Source organism: Chelonoidis abingdonii, unplaced genomic scaffold (assembly GCF_003597395.2).
Source record: "Chelonoidis abingdonii isolate Lonesome George unplaced genomic scaffold, CheloAbing_2.0 scaffold0464, whole genome shotgun sequence".
Classification (NCBI taxonomy): Eukaryota; Metazoa; Chordata; order Testudines; family Testudinidae; genus Chelonoidis; species Chelonoidis abingdonii.
In genome coordinates this window covers 68,148-76,894 of record NW_027424725.1, presented here as the reverse complement: position 1 = coordinate 76,894, position 8,747 = coordinate 68,148, and the positions used below count along the sequence as shown (strand labels likewise).

Genomic DNA, 8,747 nt, shown 5'->3' with positions numbered 1-8,747 from the left:
ACTTTAGCCCGGGTTTCTCACCTCAGTTTCTGCTCCTAGGTTACCTGCTGAGAAAGATCTCCAGGGGCTGGAGGTTTTACAGTGGGAACTTTTATTACTTTTCATATGAAAAAAGTCATGGGATGAGGCCGAGCAGTTCTGTGTGTCTCAGGACTCGCACCTGACCTCTGTCTCCTCCCAGGAAGAACAGGTGAGTGCAGGAACCTCTGAGGGGCTTGGATAATGTGTCAGTGCCTTGTTCCATACCAGAAGGAGGTGCTAGGTGGCAGTTGAGGTTGCAAATCTGTGATGTATCTTGCGGCAAATTATCCCACAAGGGATGCGAAGCCTTGGAACCCGACTCGGGGGATTCATCCATCAGTTTAAAAGGAGAGATGCAGCAGAGGAACAGAGCCAGGATCTGGACTTCCCAGAGTCTGGGGTGCTGGGGGAGGGGGATTTGGGGTCAGGCTCATTTCTGATATTCCCTACTTCCAATGTAGTATTTCCTGCAAACCCAATCACCTTTCCCAGTGAGGACCCCTTTGATCCCTCTCCCCAGGCCTGAGCTCCTGCCCGACAATCTAGAAGCCTGTATCTGGAAGGCTTGTGTGCAAGAGGCCATGCACCTCTCAAAAAATCCTCTCTCCCCACGTGCCCACTGTAGCCCTCACCCTAGACCTCTGTGGCACTTTCTGAGGAGGAAAATCCCACCCTCCGGCTGGGCCAGATTTTGCACCCAGTTCTTTGCTCCAAGCTTTGCCTCCTGCAAGGACAGGGCCCTGGTGTGACACAGATGCAGACACACAGACAGAGCTGCTCCAGCACTCCCTTGGGGTCTCCCAGCTAGTCACTGTCAGCGTTGGGGGCAGGACACTGCGTCTCCCGCTGCCCAGTGCCTTGCTCACACCACCAGATGCCCTTTCCTCTCCCCCAAAATCTGTCCTGCCCAGGCAGCTGCGGCTCCATCCTGCAGCCTCTCTTGGGTGACCTGCACATGCTGCAAACTGTGTTGTGCAGGAGTTTCTCTCCAAGGAGACCAAAGGACAAGATCACTGGATTGGACTCACCGACCGGGAGACAGAAGGCAGCTGGCGCTGGGTGGATGGCACAGAATACAGAGCTGACGCAAGCAGAGAGTGAGTAAAGCTTGAGAGAAGTGATTATTTATTACACGTTTGGTCACAAGCTCTTTTGGGCAGCATCTGTACGGCCCCTTGTGTCTATGCAGCACCCGGCACAGTGGGCCCGATCCTGAGGGAGGCCCCTGGGCGCTGCCACGACAGCAATGAATCCTCTCAGGAATTTCCGCTAATGCTTCTTTGCTTAGAGCAGGAGCCTAAACAGAGTGTGTGTTCAGTGTCCACTGAGACCCAGGGCCAGAGCCTCCCCTGGGGTAACTCGGCATTGACTTGAATGAACCACAGGGAATTACACCAGCTGGGGATCTGGCCCCAAGTCAATTCAGTACAGCCAGGGGAGTCTGGAGTGAGCGGCAGGTTCACACTCTCCTTGGGATTGCACCGCACTCTCCCCTCTGTCAGGCTGGGCATGGGGAGGCTGTGGAGCCGGGGACATGGCCGGAGCCAGCTGCAGTCGGTGCAGTGACCTCAGTGGGCTGTGGATGAGGCCCATAAGCAGGGCGAGGGAGAAGTTAATGACTGACCCCTGCTGCCCTGTCTTCCCGTTCCTGCTTTCCCATCTCAGGGGTGCTGTGCCATGTGCAGTGCCACATGCTTTGCCACGTGCTTTGGTTCTGGTCACTGAGATCTAAGTTGCTGCTGCTCAGCATTTGGAGCCACACACTGACTTTGGCTCTTTGCTGGCCTGTCAGGCGCAGGGCAGTTGCTACCCCCGGCTGTCAGAAGCCCTTTGTTACCATGGCCACAAGAGCTGTGGAGAACTCTGAGGGGTGGCCGGGGGTGCATCGCTTCACCGCGTCACTGCTGGGTGTCTTGGTCCCCTGCCAACAACAGAGTCCACAGAGCAGAACTGAGCTCAGGAATTGGCTGTGATTCTCCACTGAGACATCAACACTCTGATCTGTAGGTTCTGGGCAGAGAATGAGCCAAACAATCATGATCCGGAGAAAGATGGTGGAGAAGACTGTGTTCATACCGAGCCAAGAATCCGGAATTTGTGGAATGATTACAAGTGCATTCAGCCTTTCAGGTGGATTTGTAAGCAGGCCCATGGACTGGCTGGGCTGTGACATGCAGGTCCCAGCACCTCAGAAAGCGCCTTAATTTCCAAGCTATGGAGCATGTTTCCCAACCACCTGCCGATGAGGAGCCCTGTGCACTGGAGGGGGCCACGTGGGATGTGCATCGCAGGGAAGCTTTGTCTTGGTGTAATATTTCTGGCTGTGGCAGCGACAGCTGCCCTTATGCCGCTCAGTGTGGCTGGCTCTGTAATTTGTATGTTTCCAGGTCTGTCGCTGAATAAAATCCTTAGATCATGGAGTTATTGTTTCACAATCACCCAATAAATAATGATTTTCTTGACTTCTGGTAGTCAGACCTGTTCATGATGACAACAGCACCTCTGTTATCAGCCTCTTTGATTATAATGTCAGGGTTATTTCTGAGGCTGTGGATGGCATTGCGTTCTGCACGACTTAGGTTATGAGGCAAGCGGTGTTGTTTTTCCACAATTTCTGCCTGTGCACGTTGGCGAAAGCATTCAATGTGTAGGTCCAGACTGTTACTGTGACCCTCAGGAGTCTACCAGAAGGAGGCTGCCAGACAACTCTCCAATACCAAATTCTACAGGCCACTTTCCTCAGATCCCACTGAGGAATATACTAAGAAACTGCACCATCTGCTCAGGACACTCCCTACACTAACACCGGAACAAATCAACATACCCTTAGAGCCCCGACCGGGGTTATTTATCTGCTACCCAAGATCCACAAACCCGGAAATCCTGGACGCCTCATCATCTCGGGCATTGGCACTCTCACTGAAGGACTGTCTGGATATGTGGACTCTCTACTCAGACCCTATGCCACCAGCTCTTCCAGCTATCTCCGTGACACCACTGATTTCCTGAGAAAACTACAATGCATTGGTGATCTCCCAGAAAACACCATCCTACCCACCATGGATGTGCAGGCTCTCTACACAAACATCTCATACACAGATGTATACAAGCTGTCAGGAACAGTATCCCTGATGATGACACAGCACAACATGTTGTTGAGTTCTGTGACTTTATCCTCATGCACAATTATTTCAAATTTGGTGACAATATAGACCTCCAGACCAGTGGCACCACTATGGGTACCCACATGGCCCCACAATATGCCAACATTATTATGGCTGACCTAGAATAACGCTTCCTCAACTCCCATCCACTCACGTCCCTTCTTTACCTATGCTACATTGACGACATCTTCATTATCTGGACCCATGGGAAGGAGACTCTGGAAAAATTGCACTACAACTTCAACAGCTTCCACCCCACCATCAACCTCAGCCTGGACCAATCTACATGGGAGGTCCTCTTCCTAGATACCATTATGCAAATAAGTGATGGTCACATTAACCCCACCCTTTACTGAAAACCCACCGACCGCTATGCCTACCTTCATGCCTCCAGCTTCCACCCCGGGCACATCACACGATCCATCGTCTACAGCAGGGGTCAGCAACCTTTCAGAAGTGCTGTGCCGAGTCTTCATTTATTCCCTCTAATTGAAGGTTTCGCATTCCAGTAATACATGTTAATGTTTTTAGATGGTTTCTTTCTATAAGTCTATAATATATAACTAAACTATTGTTGTATGTAAAGTAAACAAGGTTTTTAAAATGTTTAAGAAACTTCATTTAAAATTAAATTAAAATGCTGATCTTATGCCGCCAGCCTGCTCAGCTCACTGCCAGCCTGGGGGTCTGTTTACCTAGGCCAGCAGCGAACTGAGCAAGGCCTGCGGCTGGGACCCCAGACCTTGGGGGGCAGAGTCGGCTCCAGGCCACAGCGCGTGCTTGGGGCGGCATGCCACAGGGGGCGCTCTACTGCTTGCCGGGAGGGCGGCAGGCGGCTCCCGTGGACAACCGGACCCCCCCAGGGAAGCCTGTGGGAGGTCCACCAGACTGTGGGACAGGCGTGCCGCCGTGCTTGGGGCGGTGAAATTGCTAGAGCCGGCCCTGTTGGGGGGTTCAGGGCAGAAGGCTGGGGTCGGGGGGGGGGTCAGGGATCAAGGCAGAGGGCTGCGGTGTGGGGGGGTGTAAAGCAGAAGACTGGATGTGGGGAGGGTTCAGGGGTCAGAACAAAAGGATGGGGGTTGTGGGGGTTCAGGGCAGAAGACTGGGTGTGTGTTGGGTGGGGAGGTTCAGGGCAGAGGGCTGGGGTGTGTGGGAGGTGCAGGGCAGAAGGCTGTGGGGGGGGTCAGGGCAGAGGGCTGGGGTGCTCGGCCCATAGGGGTGCTCCCAGCCCCCAGCCCTGAGCGGCTAATGGCAGGGGGCTGAAGGGATGTGCCCTGTTCCACCCCCTTCCCCCAGGCTATGGAGCTGTGTGCAGGCTGCCGCTCTTCCCCCTCCCCCTCGCTAGGACCATCAGCTGATTGGCGCAGGGATGGAGAGGGATAGGGGCTGTGGGGGTGCAAGGCAGAAGGCTGAGTGTGTGATGGGGGTCAAGGCAGAGGGCTTTGGTGTGGGGGAGTTCAGGACAGAGGGGTGCAGGGCAGAAGGCTGGGTGTGTGTTGGGGTGGGGGGGTTCCGGGCAGAGGGCTGGGACATGTGGGGGGTGCAGGGCAGAAGGCTGTTGGGGGGTCAGGGCAGAGGGCTGGGGTGCTCGGCTCATGGGGGTGCTCCCAGACCCCTCCCCTTTGCTAGGGTCATCAGCTGATTGGCGCAGGGACGGAAAGGGGGAGGGGCAGGAAAGCACCACCCTGGGGGAAGAAGCGGGGGAGGGGGAAGCTTGTCTGCCACAGGACCAAGCTTCTGCCTCCTGCCCTGGCAGGGGAGAGCGATGTGCGGTGGGGCTGAGTCGGGCAGGGGGCAGGGACCGCGGCAGGCAGCTGAGTGCCACTCAAAATCTGCTTGCCTGCCATGTTCGGCACACGTGCCGTAGGCTGCTGACTCCTGGTCTACAGCCAAGCGCTGAGATACAACCGCATCTGCTCCAACCCCTCAGACAGAGACCAACACCTACAAGATCTTCACCAAGCACTCTCAAAACTACGATACCCGCACGCGGAAATAAGAAAACAGATCAACCGAGCCAGACGTGTACCCAGAAGCTTCCACTGCAAGACAACCCAAGAAAGAACCAACAGGACTCCACTGGCCATCACATATAGTCCCCAGCTAAACCTTCCAACGCATCATCAGGGATCTACAACCTGTCCTGGACAACGATCCCTCGCTTTCACCGCCTTGGGAGGCAGGCCAGATCCTCGCCCACAGACAACCCACCAACCTGGAGCATATTCTCACGAGCATACCACACTATGTACCATAACAACTCTAATCATGCGAACCAATCCATGCAAGAACCTACGATGCAGCTTGCCACATATCTACACCAGCGACACCATCACAGGACCTACAACCGATCAGCCACACCATCCACGTTCATTCACCTGCACATCCACCAATGTAATATATGCCATCAGGTGCCAGCAATGCCCCTTCTGCTATGTACATCGGCCACACTGGACAAGTCCTTGCATAAAAGGATAAATCATGGACAAGTCAGATATCAGGAATGGCATATACAAAAACCTGTAGGAGACACTTCAATCTCCCTGGACAACCAATACCAGATTTTAAGGAGACATCTTACAGGAAAAAAACTTCAGGACCAGATTTCAGAGAGAAACTGCTGAGCTTCAGTTCATCTGCAAATTTGACACATCAGCTCAGGATTAAACAGAGACTGTGAATGACTAGCCAATACTAGAGCGTTTCTCCTCCCTTGGTGTTCTCACCTCACTGCTAGAAGAGAACCTCACCCTCCCAGATTGAAACTAACCTCATTATCTCCAGACGGATTCTTGCCTGCATATTTAGACCTGCCTCTGGAAATCTTTACATATGTCTGACAAAGTGGGTATTCACCCACGAAAGCTCATGCTCCAATACGATCTGTTAGTCTATAAAGGTACACACGGACTCTTGTGTTTTTCAAGATCCAGACTAACACGGCTACCCTCTGATACTATGATCATTATAAGTTTTCCAGAGATCTCTATCCATATCCAGAATAGGATCCTGGGGTGCCTGTACCGACGCTCAAGAACTATCTCAGGGGAGCCTCTAGAGAGCTTTCCCAAAGTGATTTTGCCCAAACACACTCAGTTTTATCCCTGTCCAGCACTTCTAATATTCTTTACAGTCAGTCTATCTCCTCATCAATATAACACGACTACTGCACCCTTCACCTTTCACTCTGTCTTTCGAACACCATACTTTCCTTATCTCACTCCAGGTCCTGGCTACTTTCATCTCTCTCTATTCTCCTTCCCTCTGCTGTTCCTTTCTCCTTTGCAGTGTCTGCTCTTACTTTGTGATTTTCTCCTAGAACTCAATATTAAGATATCAGAAGGAGGTTACATGAGCATCTCAACTGTCTCCCCCCTGATTCCACAGCTTAGAGTTCTTTTAATCAGTTGTTCATCACACCTCCATCCCACAATCTATTCCGCACCTACTCAGGGGAGTCCCTCTCCAGAGAACACTCCTATGTCATAGTGGAAGTCACCAAAGTGGTCGACAACCCAGAGACCTCCTAGAAGCCCCACTAAGCCTGATCGTCTGTTGATACATCAATCTTGTCCTCACCCTCCCTCTCCTCCTCTAGGAAAGGTAGAATCCCATTGAAGATCACCGTGAGCCTCATTTCTTTAGATGCTTTCCCAGTCTGGCATGCATTCCCTGATCGTTCCAGCAAGAATCAGCAGTAGCATTTGTTGTCTATAGAAGAACGAATAAGGGATTCCTTCCTGCTTCCCTTTAAGTGATCTTCTTCAGCCTGTCAGGTCACATACCATAAACTATACTCCTGGCACACCGTCTCACGCTCTGTTCCCTGGAATCAGCTCCCGCTGCCGAGGGTCCTGTCCATTCGTCTCAGTAAAAAGAGTCCCAGTTACCATAGACCCTGCCCGAGTCTTCTGGTGTGGTGCATCTCCAGCCTTCCGCACGTTCCTTCTGAACGCAATCCTCTTTGTCTTTGTTCTCTCCTTGCGATCTACTGGCAAGTCGTACACTCTCGTCCCTCTGGGGCTCCGAACTTGGTGTATGTCATTTGACTCTTCACGCCTCTTTGTGGACTAGCTGCTCTTCTTTCTTTCCCCTGGCCTTCTCCAATACCTTGCTGCTACTCCCTGCTGCACCTTTCTTCACTTTCCAACCAGCAAACCTATTCCTGACGCTCTATTCTCCTTCACTAGCTGAGGATCAAGATAAGTACTGAATATATTATTGCCCTTATATAAATCCATGGTACCGCCCACATCTCAAATACTGCGTCCAGGTGTGGTCTCCTCACCTCAGAAAAGATATCTAGGCACTAGAAAAGTTCAAAAAGGGCAACAAAATGTATAGGGGTGTTGGAGAGGGGTCCCATACGAGGGAAAGATTAAAGAGGCCAGGACTCTTCAGCTTGGAAAAGAGGAGACTAAGGGGGGATATGACAGAGGTATATAAAATCATGAGTGATGTGGAGAAAGTGGATAAGGAAAAGTTATTTACTTATTCCCATAATACAAGAACTAGGAGTCACCAAATGAAATTAATAGGCAGCAGGTTTAAAACAAATAAATGGACGTTTTTCTTCACTCAGCCCACAGTCAACTTGTGGAACTCCTTACCTGAGGAGGTTGTGAAGGCTGGGACTATAACAATGTTTAAAAGAGAACTGGATAAATTCAGTACGTCCCGCAGCTTCCACATCTGGTCATCTGGTCACTGTCTCTTCCATTGCTTGGGTCACTATCATTGCTGCCTCTGTGCCTGTCACACCCTTCCAGCCTAAGCGCCTGTCAAGGAGACAGAAAACTCCACACCACACAAAAACAGAACACCTCCGCCCCTCCCCCAAACTCTCTTTACAATCCCACACGCTAACTCCCCTGTTCCCAGTTGTTTGCTGGCTTCTTTCCCACAGCTTGGCTGCCTTTGTAGGCCCCCTAACCAGGGAAGCCCCTTCCCCGCTCTGTTGTGATCACGGGCTCTGCATCTCTCAGCGCACGGCCTGTACCAGCCTCTGCAAACTGAACACCGCAAACCAGCAAACAAACTCTCAAGTACCCATTCGCCAGAGGAGACGCATAGGGGGTGTGTGCAGGGTGAAGCACCCCCTCGATTTCTGCTTGGCATGATGGTGAGGGGGAGGAAAAGGGGCTCTGTCCTTCTCTGCTGATGCTGACCCCCGGCACGCTCAGCCCCATCCCTGGCAGCCGGGCCCGGGTAGGGAGTGGAGGGGGCAGGACCAGATGCTTCTCATGTCGGCCGCTCAGGGTCACTGCTTTGTGCAGTGCAGCAGCTGCCTGAGAAAGCCTGGTGGGGAGGTGGCAGGGGCTACCCCGTCAGGACCAGGCTACCAGGGACAGGGGTCGAGCAAGCTGGAGTTCCCTCTCCCCCCGGCACATTTCCGGCTCACTCGGCCCCTGTCCCCAGCAGCAGAGCCCTGGTGGGGGCGTCCCAGCCCTACGCCCCCAGCCAGGCTCTCAAACAGCTGCTGCACTGCACAGAGCAGTGACCTGGAGCGACCGGCTTCAGCCTCATGAGACATGGCTCCCTCCTGCTCCCCCCTGCTCCTCG

General features: G+C 52.7%; 1 long non-coding RNA gene across 1 annotated transcript; it reads left to right on the top strand.

Annotated features, from left to right (window-relative positions):
- The first annotated feature begins 1,032 nt into the window (after nt 1-1,032).
- LOC116828776 (uncharacterized) lies at nt 1,033-2,483 on the top strand. Its single transcript, XR_012654948.1, has 2 exons — nt 1,033-1,118; nt 2,152-2,483. It is a non-coding gene; the product is annotated as an uncharacterized LOC116828776 (long non-coding RNA).
- Nucleotides 2,484-8,747: the final 6,264 nt, after the last annotated feature.